The following is a 13180-nucleotide window of genomic DNA, read 5'->3' as shown; positions in this document are numbered from 1 at the left end:
AGGAAAGTTTTAAAGAAGAAAAGATCCCTAAATGTGTCATATGCTGCATGTGGGCCCAATAAGAATGATTTACAGGGCTGGAATATGGTTTAGTTGGTAATCTTTCTCCCGTGTAGGCATGGAGACCCCAGCTTATATTCCCTGCATTGGGATGAATGCCCACACCACCACCAACAACAACAAAATAAACAACAACACACTAGCAAAACTAAAAACAAACCACCACCACAACAACAAAAAAAAAGTTGGTGTAGTGGTGAGCATTTAAAAAAAAAAAACAATCTCAGATTTAGTTCAGAGATAAGAAGATCTCCAGATCTTTGTAGCCACCAGGTGTAGCATAAATGATGAGCTCTAGGTTTAGTGAGATTCTGTCTCTGAAACAGTACTGTGAAATCAAAGATGACACCCAGTATTAACCCTTTGTCTCCAAATGTATGCAGTTGCACTTTTTTTAAAGATAAGCATTGCAAATTAGAGGTAATTTTACTTAATTACGATGATTTGAGTGCAAATGTGAGGTAAAAAATTGATCACAGTGAATAAAGGGCAAAACAGGATTGTAGTAGCCCAAGATGAAAATTGTAAAGGGCTTGTCTTAATTTTTTTTAAATGCAAATTATCATGGTTGTGTGCAACCCTAAAGAATACAATGAGAACTTTATGTTACTACTTCTATATGTTGCTTGAGATTGGAATCTAGAGAAAACCAATCTAAGCTTCCAAGACTAGGATTTTACCGAGTTCATGTATACATGGTGCATGCCGATAAACATAAGAACTTGGGAGGCTAAGGCCAGTCTGAGCATTATGAAAAACTCTTTCACATTAAAAAAAAATTCCTACCCCACAATTGGTAGCATAATTTTATTTCATGTTATTGTAAAAATATACACATATTTAGTCAAAATAGTTGTTAAAATTTTAAATCAGTTGGAAAACTATTCCTTTTAACTTTCATATAGAATTATTTTTGCTCACATAAATGTTTTAGTATTAGATATACATTTAGTGTTTTATTGTTAGACTACCATGCATGTTGCATGGCAGTAACAACAAAAATAAACAGAATTGTTATACTAATGTTTTCCTTTTACATTTGTAGAATAGTTGTCAAAAAGAACAACAAGCATTGAAACTGTCCAAATGTAGTCAGAACCAGACCCTGGAAGCAGGTAAAGAAATGCATGAGAAGTCCATGGAGGTATGTTGCACATGGTCCATAAAATGACCTTAGGAATCTAAATATGTTTTAATAATCATAAAGTTTAACTACTTATTATTTTGAATTATTTCTGACTGAAATGACTGCTATTTTCCATAAAATCCTAATGCCTTTGTAGGAATTATTAAAGATATGAAATGATAAAATGGGAATTTGACCTCAGATGTACCTCATACTTTAATAACACTATAATTATCCTGCTTTATTAAACATAACCCTAACACTAACCCTAATCCTAATCCTGACCTTAACCTTTACCCTATACATCATCTGCACAGAATCTTTCATATTTGTATCCTTGGGAGTTTATTTAATAAGAGGTACTTTTCTGTTTTAGGTTTTGATGAACTTGGGGAAAAAGAACTAAGATATGCTTTTTGGTGTAGATGGTGAACTGAGAAAAAAAAATGTCTATGTTTAAAAGAGCCATCATGGAGAATAATCTGAAGTACTCTTCTACTTTCCCATCTTCAGAAAAATGAAGCATGAAAAATTTTCACTTGCTGGTATATATATAAAACAAATAAAAAAATCTCTAACTTTTTTGTTTCCTATGAAACAGAGTTTTAAAGTTTCTTTATTCCTTGTTATTCTGATGATTCTGAGAAGGAAGTTAATCCCAGTGATGTGATTACAAAGTTAACTAGCAGTTATACCTTTAGAGTCAAAATAGAACTTCTTTATTTTTAAATATCTTTAATCATTTTCTTGTTTAAGTGTAAGTGCATCTTTATATTAACTTCCAAAGGAAATCTAAATGAATATGTGAATGGTATATAGTCCTGTTGACTGAAATTCCACACGCTAATATAGTTGAATTATTTAAAATTTATTCTTATACTTTTTTTAAAGTTGAGATTTTATTCTTCTCCTAGTTCCCCCTCTTACTGTTCCACACCCCATATCTCCTGCCTACATGCCCCCATGCTCCAAGGGCCCCAAGCCCACAATCCCCATCTCCAAGAGGATGTCCCCACCATCCTGTCCCCTCTCCACCAGACCTCCCTGCTCCCTGGGGCCTGAAGTCCCTTGAGGATTAGATGGACCTCATCTGACTGAGTCCAGACCTGGCAGTCCTTTTCTGTATATGTGTTGGTGGCTTTATATCATCTGGTGTATGAAGCCTGATTGCTGGCTCAGTGTCTGAGACATCCTGAGGTCCAGGTTATTTGAGATTGTTGGTCCTCCTACCGGGTAAACCTCTTCCTCAGCTTCTTCCAGCTTTTCCCCAATTCATCCACAGGGGTTCCCAGCTTCTGTCTATTGGTTGCATATAAATTTGAGCATCTGACACTTTCACCTGCTGGTTTGGCCTTTCAGAGAGCAGTCATGATAAGCCCATTTTTTGTGAGCACAGAATAGCATCAGTAATAGTGTCAGGCCTTGATGCCTCTCCTTGAGCTTTATCACAATTTGGTCTTGTCACTGGATCTCCTTTTCTTTAGGCTTTTCTCCATGTTTTTTCCTTGCAGTTCTTTCAGACAGGAACAATTCTGGGTTAGAGCTTTTTACTGTGGGATGGTAACTCAATCTTTCCACTTGATGTCCTGTCCCTCCACTGGAGGAGGACTCTACAAGTTCCCTCTCCCCACTGTAGGGCATTTCTTCTAAGGTCCCTCCCTTTGAGTCCTTAGTGTCCCTCACCTCCCAGGTCTCTGATATAACCGAGGGTTTTCTCACCTCCTACCTCAAAAATTTGCCTGTTTCCATTCTTTTTGCTTTTCCTCAGCACTTCAGTTATGTTCCCCACACACATAATACCTGATCATGTTCACCTTCTTGTCCCATTTCCCACCCAGGCTCTTTCCTCCCCATCACTGTAGTGATTTTTTTAACCTTCTTAACATTTAAAATTGTTTTCATTCATACAGATAATTGAAATTTATTTATTTTTTGATTCATTATCTTATTAGTTTCCTAAGGTAAGAGATACAAATAAAGAAGGTACATTGGGTTGATTTTATTTCACTTCATTTCATTTTTGAAAAAGGCACATAGTATGTTGTGTATTGTCCAAGAAGTTCTAGAATGTTTAGGTTCCAGGTGATCTCAGCATTCCATGTAGGTATTATTACAGGTATGTGACAACATACCTGGCTTATATTGTTCTTAAGAAATTAGTCCCACAAAAATTTCCTATAAACACTTTAAAATTAACATTGCTCTCAGAGATGAAAATATTTCCTGTTAACTTACAAAATTCATTGAAAGTATATTTCTTTCTTGAAAGAAACTAAACTGCTAACTTCAAGACAGGATAAAAGGACTGATTAGCCCCCTCTCTCTGTTCTAGGCCCAACCTCTCTGTTCCCATTGTTCTTGTTTCTATAGCTCTGTCTCTCTCTTTGTTTTCAGCTTCCCCTCTATCTGTTCTTTGCCCCATATTTTTCTGACCTAATGGTTTTGTTTCTGTCTCTATGCCTCTATACCTCCCCCATTTCCTCACTCCTCTAACCTCTCCCAATCATTCCCTTTATACCAGGTCTGTTCGGTGGTGTAATTTCTGAAGGTCACAACATGCATGGGCCCAGCAAATGTATTCCCTTGCCATGTAATATTTCATAACACTAACACATTAAAAGCAACTGACAAAATCTATAAATATTAGTTTGAGACATGGATTTTTGTATTCCCAAAAAGGAATCAAAACAACATTTCATTTGGCTTGGCCTTCAGATAAATTCAGATAACCTAATCTTACCTACTCATTAAAAATGCTAAATTATGCACTTGTTTTTCTCCTTGCAACAATGTATGTCCATCAGTGCCCTTTGACACAAATAAATCCACAAACTTGCTCCATTGACAAGAGCATTGCTCATTTAATCCTGTGATAACAAAAGCAGGTGCAGCAGGAGCAGCATCTGCCCTAGGTCCTCTCAGGAGCTCTTTCTTTTATACACTCTCAAGAATCACTAGAATTTCAAACAAAAACTATCTGCAGCTGGGGACAGACATGAGATTAAAACAAAACAAAATAAAAAAAAAACTACATATATAACTTTACTGGGTTTTTATAGGAAGCAAAATTCTCATACATTTTTTCCTATAAGGAGGATGGAGGATCCTACAACTCAGAAGCAAATAAAACTTCCAAGTTTTAGGAAGCTCAGAAAGCGCTAGGTTTGCTGAGGCCCTCCAAAGGCAAGAAAAGAGGAACACAATTGCTGGGGTGATGTTTCGCCTACCTCTTCCTGGTAAAGAGAATGCAACACAGTTGAATTCTTTTCAACAGCTTAAGAGCAGGAATGCCTCAATGCTACAGGAACCCCAGGAACCCAGGGAGGACTTTTTAAATACACCCTGCACTGGGGAGGGCTATGAGTCCTGCTGGGGTTGGTCAGTCTGCAGACATGTTAATTTGCATGCACCCACTCAGGAGGGGTTGGTGCCAGATTTGGTCTAGCACCTGCTCAGTGGTGTTGTTTACTGAGATGGTGTACCTGAGACCAGCACCATCTTTTAGGTGCTGGCTGCCTACAGCATGGACAGATTTTTTTTTTTTTTTACTGCTTGCTTGGACTGGTCTTCCCCTGCTTTGTGGGCCCAGCCTGCTAATTCTGTTATCTACTGTATTTGTCTGACTCAGTTGGGATAAGGATTTACTTGACCCAGCTTCATTTGTCACATCCACTTTTCAAGTATAAAAAAAAATCACATACTCCATCTACCAACATGGGAGACATTATTTTTTGATATGCAGTTTTCCCCAACAGTGAAATGACAAGAAGACCAGAGCCATCCCTTAGGACAGGGACAAATGATCCAAAAGTTACTATTCTCTAACCTAGGACAACCAGTGTCAATAATTTTATATGTCTCTGCAAACCTAGATTATGGCTGATCAAGTTCATTGAGTCATTGGCAGCACTCAGAGTGGGCATACAGGCTAAATGATAACTATATATGTGAACATCCTTCAACTCTGGCCAGATGTACCCCTAAAGCCCATTTTTACATTTCCTACTGGAAGCACATCTTATGAACAACCTGGCACTACAAGTGAAAAAATGGTGCTCCTTCAAAAGGAGCCTTCTGCATCAGACTGTCAACTAGGGACCTGGAAACATTCTAATTTCAATATCACTAACTTAAGAAACCCCTGACAGAATACTGGCTGGCAGATTGGAAAGGGCACTATCACAGGGTCTGTGTTAAATGTCAAGAGAGTTTCTATCATGCATTAAGTGACATCCAGATCTTCCATTCTATTTATGAGGAAATAAAAATTAGCCCATTTCTCATTGCTCCCATAGCAAGAAATCTGTTTTTGGTCCTGTTGCCACAGACCCTCTGGGTCCCTCTTTCTGCATGGAAAGAGTCACTAGTCCGAGATGGGCAAAGAGTCTGCGAATGACAGACAGACCAACACGTGAGATTGTGTACTATCTGAATGTCATTTGTCAAATTGAGCATCAAACTTTTTATACACAAGAAAATAGGGAAGTTAGGTGACACATTGGCAAAGTACAAATGAGGTTACTGGATGCTTAATGGCTCTTACACAAAAGAGAGGAATGTAAACACAAAGACAGGCAGGAACTGGTCAATAAAACAACTGAGACGAAGTCAGCCCTAATTAAGGTCACCTAAAGTCTTAGAAGCCAGGTGTGAGGTCTTACACTCCTAGGGCAATGGCTTTCACACCCAAGTCATATTTCTAATTAGGGAGTTTGGCTCTAGCTAACCATTTCATTACCCTAAAACCACAGCCAGATCTACTGCCTAAACCATTGTAAATTCCTGTATGTGGGAGTGATTTGGCTTTTATTATAAGTGATAGTGTAATACCAAAGGCAATTCTGAATGTCACTGAATAGGCAACATTGAATTCCAAACCCATGGTCAGCTCAAGGACTTTCTATAACATTGGAACACTGGCAAAGGCTTAGCTATGTCAGAAATCAATCTTAAAAGGCACTTATAATAAGATATTACTAAAATAGAGCACATGGATCTGTACACCAGACTAACAAGGGGATAGGGTATGAATATGTGGGTTATGAGAATGCCAAAGATCCAGGAGTTGAGTTCGTTTTGAAACTCTTTGACTCATGAGTGCTTCCAGGGCGCTTGGACTGCCAAGCGGACTTCACTACAGTGTGCATGTGTGGCATCCTGGTAGACACTAGAGTCCAGTAGCTAAGGGTGTATTTTGGCCATGCATGTGAAAAAACTAACATGGAAGAACTATGGCCTGGATAGATAAAAAAAAAAAAAAAAAAAAAAAAAAAAAAAAAAAAAAGAACTGGATTCCTGTAATCCTTTGTATGAGACAAGGTTCCCCGGTCCTGCTACAAATCTTGACTCACTAAAACTTCAATTATTAGGACTAGGAATGGTAATAGCACATGTGTTTAAACCTAAGCACTCCAGAGTCAGAATCCTCTGTGATTTTGAGGCTAGCCTGGTTTACACAGTGTGTTCCAGGTTACTCTGAGCTACATAATGAGATCCTGGACAAAACCAAAACCAAAATTGAACTAATACTTAAGTTGTTGGGGAAAACTGACCTACCTAATGGAAGTGTGATTTAAACTTCAGCTGGAAGCCCCACATGCCTGGGCCAAACATTCTTTAATGCAGTCACTTAGGAAATTCAATGGTGTGGATTTCCAAACCACTTTGAACAAAACATCTAATTCTTGTCTAGTTTCTCTAATATCTGACAGGACCGAAAAAAATGTCAATGTAGGTATCAGGTACCATGCCCTTTGTGGGCTATACTGGATATGTTGGGTACACAGCCTCGATTATACTTTTTCTCACCTAATCAGGATTGTGTGTGTTGGGTACTAGCTGTACAATTTTCTTCCTGTTCCAACTTACCAGAGGGGACCATTTAGAAATCTAAAGTACTAGCCAGGTGGTGGTGGCACTCGACTTTAATCCCAGCACTTTGGAGGCAGAGGCAGGCAGATTTTTGAGTTCGAGGCCAGGCTGCTGTGCAAAGTGTGTTTCAGGACAGCTGGGGGTATACACAGAAACCCTGTCACGAAAATAATAAAAAAAAAAAATCTAAAGTACTGGTAGTCGCAAAGTAAATGGTGTGCCCTTGAAATTGGCAACTAAAAATAAAATGAATGGCAATCTGAGTGTAAAATCCATTAACATGATCCAGCTACCTGGACAGAGTCCTGAGGCTACCAAACTCCCATGTATATGTGAAACCATATTAGCAGTATAAGACACAGTTTAAATACTTATTAGTATAATATTATTTTGTGACATAAAATTATTAACTGTACAATACAAGAAATATTGAATTTATTACTACTATAACTCCAAAAGCCCTTAATATACATTTGTATAATAGTATCCTCAGAGGATTGAAACCTTCCACCCTACAGGAAGCTCCTTAAGCAGAGAGATAAACAACTCAAAAGAAATCCAGGAAGCTCTTTAAGCAGGAAGGCAAACACCTTCAAAGAGCTTCAAGGAGTCCCTCAAACTGACAAAAGTCAGTAGGCTTCTCCCTGCCAGAGAAAGGAATAAAAGCTGAGAGTCCCTCTCATATGCAGAAAGATGAGGTACAAAAGAGAAATATGAGGCCAAGGCTTAGAGCATTTCTACCTGGAAGGTAAAACCCTGGACAATCCCCAACCTTGTTTTCCCTAATCTCTAAAATACATCCAGAAAGAAGCTCTTTGTTCTCTATAGCCCGCAAAAAGCCTTTTTGTTTCGGTGCCTTACAGCCAGAGATGTGATAATTGTAGGAAGACCTATAGGGATATGGAGATAGAGAGGATATGCAGACTACTCCCCACCCATAGCCAAGTTTACTCCCAACTCCTCCCAACTCTCCCCATCTCCTCCAAACTCTCCTCCCAACTCCTCCCAATTCTTCATCTAGCTGTTAAAACCCCCTGTTCTTACTGCTCAGGGTCAAACTCCCCTGCCCTGCAAGGCAGAAGGAGTTTGTCCTCAGCTAGATTTAGTAAAAACTCTTGAATTTGGCATCAGGGGTGGTTTTCTCTTGAGTCTTTGGGGTGCTGGCCAGCTCATCCTAGGACTTGAGTGGAGGCCCAGCTTTTGGTGGTCTTACATGTGGGTGCTCATTTGCTGAGATTTGTGGCCTACCCCAGTTCTCAGAAATCCCCGCTGAGAGGTAAGATCCTGCCTTTGTCTATGTCATTGTCTATGTCTTTGTCTACAGGCTTTTTTTGAATTTTGTATTCTTAGTTTACAGTAGCCTGTGCACATGAGAGCAACAAATTCCCTGTCTGGGATGGAGGGGAGGGTTACTGACAGATGTGTCAGGAGTAAGTGCCTGCCAACCTGGGAGACATCCCAGAAGGTCTGAGGGATCTCCAGGGATGCCTGGGTATTTCCCATCGGAGAGCCAATTGAGACTGTGCTCACTCAGCCGTCTGTTTCTGTTACTAGGTGCTAATTGAGTGGTGCTCACTCAACCATCTGTTTCTGTTACTGTGTGCCAATTGAAAGGTGCTCACTCAGCAATCCATTTCTGTTACTGGGTGCCAAGTGAGAGTGTGCTCACTCAGTCATCTTTTTCTGTTACTGGGTGCAGAGTTAAGAGTGTGCTTACTCGGCTGTCTGATTGGGTACTGGTTGCAGTTATCGTAATTTATTGTGTGTATGTCTTGTTTGTCTCCCTGAATGTGACTCTGACAATGAGACAGACTATTAGCACTCCCCTTGTATGAGTCTTGTGATTTGGACTGAAATTAAGACTAGGATTCACAACCTGTCTGTAGATGTCAGAAAGAGATTTTGAAGAACTTTCTGCTCTAGGGAATGGCAAGCTTTTGGTGTTGGTTTAACACCAGAGGACACTCTTGATTTGATTGTGATTTCTGCCCTTTAAAATGTTGTTTAGGCAGAGGGGACCAGGGTCTCAACCAAATCAAGTGCCATAGAATCTCATCTAAAAAAATTTAGCCAAGGACCCCCCCCCATCCTTGTTGAAACCTTGAGTTCAGTGGAAAAAGCCAGACTCCTGAGACCTAACTCTCTGCCACTCAGAGAAAAAAAACTGAGATAAAAATAGTGGAGTCTGAACTGCAACCCTGGCTCCCACAAAGATATATCCAGAGATAGAAGAACCTCCAAAATGGCATAACACCCTACCACCATATCCCCAACTCGTCCCCTCCCAGACCTCTCAACATGTCTGAGGTACCTCTGGAGATGTGGGGGTGGGACCAGCAGCTGGAACCTGAGGCTGTTGAGCTCGGAACCTAGAGGAAACAGACTGCACAGTGCTGCCTTTATATACTTATGGCCCTCCTCCATCAGAACCCAGACAACTCCAGTCCCTTTAGTACTGGCCATTTTCCTCTACTGATCCTATAATTTGAAGGCATATCATGCCCCCTTTTCTGGAAACCCGTCTAGCCATACTCATCTAATGTAATCTCTCATGTTCTCTCATCAGCCCACTAGGGATAACTGTCAACAGAATTTGAGCATTCTTTTCACCACAGAGGAGAAAAAAAGATACTGCTGGAGGCAAGAAAGAACATGCTAGGGGTCAATGAATGGCTGTCACATCTTCTGAATGAAATAGATGCAGGCTTGCCTCTGACAAGTCCTGACTGGGACCCTAAAAGGCCTCACAGTAGGGGGCAGTTGACAGTTTTCCTCTGGGCTCTAGTAACAGGGCTGAAAGGAGCTGGCAGGTGCCCCACTAATTTGGCCAAGGTAAGAGGGATCCTACAAGAGGAAAATTAGCTCCCAACAGTGTTTTTTTGAGTGCCTCTTAGAACCATACAGGCCTTACACTCACTTTGACCCTACATCAGAGGGCCAGCAGGCAGTGATGGCCATGGCTTTCATTGGCCAGTCTGCTTCTGACATTAAAAGGTTACAGTGTCTATAGAGTCTGCAAATATTATCTTTGAAAGATATGGTTAAGGAGACAGAGAAAGTGTACTATAAGAGAGAGACTGGAGAAGAAAAAAGAGAAAGAGTAAAGAGAGAGTCTGAAGAAAGATAAATTATACGAGATAGAAGGCTGTAAGAAATTTAACTAGGGTTTTAGATATAATTGCAGGTGATAAGGAATATTATAGAAAGGGAGGAGGAAGTAGGCAGACAGTGTACCTGGGTAACACAGCACCAAGAAGATCTCAAAACTCCAGAGGACCTTCGCAACCACCTCTAGATAAGGACCAATGTGCATACTCAAAAAAAAAAAATGGACACTGGGCAAAAGACTGCCCCCCCCAAAAAAATAGATATCAGTCCTCCCAAGTTCCTTAACCCAGAGGACAATGCCTAGGGCAGATGGGCCTCAGGCCCCCCTCCCCGAGCCTAGGGTAATCCTAACTGTGGAGGCAACCACAACATATTTCCTTGTTGATACCAGAGCAGAATTTTTAGTCCTGAAAGAGCCACTGGGGAAATTGAAGAACAAGATAACTGTAGTAATAGTGGCTACTTGTCAGAATCCATACTCTTGGACCACTGATAATAAAGTTGATTTAAGAAGAAGCCAAGTAACTCATTACTTTCTCATCATTCCTGAATGCTCCACCCCATTGTTGGGGAGAGACTTACTATCAAAATAAAAGCCCACATAAGTTTCTTTTCAGAAGGAACTTCAGTCTCTTGGATTCCACCATCTCTATAATTTTAGCTTGAAAATCAGAAAACTAATATAGATAAAGTGAGCCTCAAACCTGTTAGAGAAAAGTTCTAGAAGGGAACTGGTTAGAGAGATATCCTCAAGCCTGGCCAGAGACTGCAGGTATAAAAATGACAAAAAGGGTGCCCCCATCGTTGTGATGCTCAAAGCTGGTGCGACTCCTATTGGGGTATGATAATACCCCATGAACAAAGAGGCCCTCGAGGGCATCAGACCTCACCTCAAAAGGCTCTTAGAACTGGGTGTTTTATTCCCTTGTCAATCTTCCTGGAATACTCTGTTGCTAGCAGTTAAAATTCAGGCTTCGCCCCGGGAAAGCAGCTAAGAGGTGACCCGCCAGGGGCATACTGGGCAATAAATTTTACTGACGTTAATCCAGCCAAGTACAGTAATAAATATTTATTAGTTTTTTTAGACACTTTTCAGGGTGAATGGAAGCCTTCCACACTAAGAAGGAGACCACCAATGTCATGGTAAAGAAGATATTAGAGGAAATTTTCCCAATATTTGGCATCCCTAAGGTAATTTCATCAGACAACATCCTCTCCTTAGTTGCTCAGATAAGACAATTGCTTATAGACCCCAGATTTCAGGACATGTAGAGCAGATAAAGAGAACATTAAAGTAAACCTTAACTAGATTGGCTTTAGAGACCAGCAGAAAAGATTGGACAACAATCCTAACCTTCGCCTTGTTCCCAGGGAAATTTATACTTACACCCTTTGAACTCCTCCATGGGAGACCTAATGAAGCAGGGAGAATGTTTGACCCTGGTGTTCCTTTTTCCCAACTCCTGCCAGCTCACTTGAAGGCCCTATAACTGATCAAAAAAGATTCCTGGGAATTGCTGAAAAAAATCAAACACAGACACACAGACACACAGACACACAGACACACACACACACACAGACACACAGACACACACACACACACACACACACACACACAAACAAACAAACAAACAAACAAAAAATACATAGGTACCAGGAACCACAATGGGACCACATCAATTTCAAATAGAGCATCCTATCCTGGCCTGACACCACCTTTCTAACAACCATAAACCCAGATGAAAAGGACCCTAACTGGTTCTTGTGACAAGCTCTGCTGCTGCTCCTCCAGCCTGTGTCTGGCTCCTCCTATTGGCCCCACCGAGGCCCACTGGCCCAGCCCTGCTTGCACTAACTGGCCTTGGCTCAGGAACTGAACCTCCTCCCTCCATCCCACCTCTGGTGAGAAACTCTTTAGTCTCATTAAAGGGCTTCTGGGGCTCTCAATGTAACAAATTCTGAAGATGTGACCTCATGTTGGCTTTATTTGACAGCTGGGCCACATTCTGAAGATGTGACCTCATGTTGGCTTTATTTGACAGCTGGGCCAAAATTAACATTAATTTTCCTAGTTCTAATATTAGAACTATTTACTAGAAGGAGTAGGGTATGTGAGACCCTGTGTTATAGCATTTATCCCTGGAAGGAAGAGCCCCTGGACATTTCCCAACCTTTTTTTTTTTTTCCCTTGATCTCTAAATAAACATCAGAAAGAAGCTCTTTGTATTCTATTGCCAGCAAAAGCCTTTTTGTTTCTGTGCCTTACAGCCAGAGATGCGATAATTGTAGGAAGACCTACAAGGATATGGATATAGAGAGGAGGTGCAGACTACTCCCCCACTACCCCCCACCTATAGCCAACTCTCCTCCCAACTTCTTCCAATTCCTCAGGTAGCTGTTAAAGTCCTGTAATGTTACGGCTCAGGGTCAAACTCCCCTGCCCTGCATGGCAGAAGGAGTTTCTCCTCAGCTACCTGATAATAAAACCTCTTGCAGTTTGCATTAGGTGTGATTTTCTCTTGAGTCTTTGGGGTGCTGGGCAGCTCATCCTGGGACTTGAGTGGAGGCCCAGCTTTGGGGGTCTTACAGAGTCTTGGTGAAGTTGAGACTAGTTGTCTGAAAGAAGCAGAAACAAGAGGGAGCTGGAGCTACCTTGCCTGGAAGAGGTTTAGATCCACTGAGCTACATTGAAAGGATTCTCTCCAACCTGTTGAGCTGTCTGCTCTATTCTCCAGGTTCCCGTTTTTGTGGACCATAGTGGGGTGAGCTTTGGTGGTGCAGCTGTCCCTGAGTCATTTCTGCTCCTGTAAGTAACCCCTCACACTTATTCCTGTAAGGAATCCCAGTAAAACTCATTCATCAACCAATTTGGAATTCAGCAACAATTATAACATAACCAGTTCTAATTCCACCACAGTTAATGCAATAGCCAACATTTGGCCTTAATTATTACAGATTGATTATTTTTGCTTGTTTATTGTGTATAAGAATAACTCAGTGAAATTCTCCCTTTCT

General features: G+C 40.8%; 1 pseudogene; it reads left to right on the top strand.

Annotated features, from left to right (window-relative positions):
- The window catches only part of Gm20832 (predicted gene, 20832), a 31935-nt pseudogene extending 30151 nt beyond the window's left edge, over window positions 1-1784 (top strand).

This window comes from Mus musculus, chromosome Y (assembly GCF_000001635.26).
Source record: "Mus musculus strain C57BL/6J chromosome Y, GRCm38.p6 C57BL/6J".
Taxonomy (NCBI): domain Eukaryota; kingdom Metazoa; phylum Chordata; class Mammalia; order Rodentia; family Muridae; genus Mus; species Mus musculus.
Note: the sequence above shows the minus strand (reverse complement) of the source record. Positions and strands in the feature narration are given on the sequence as shown.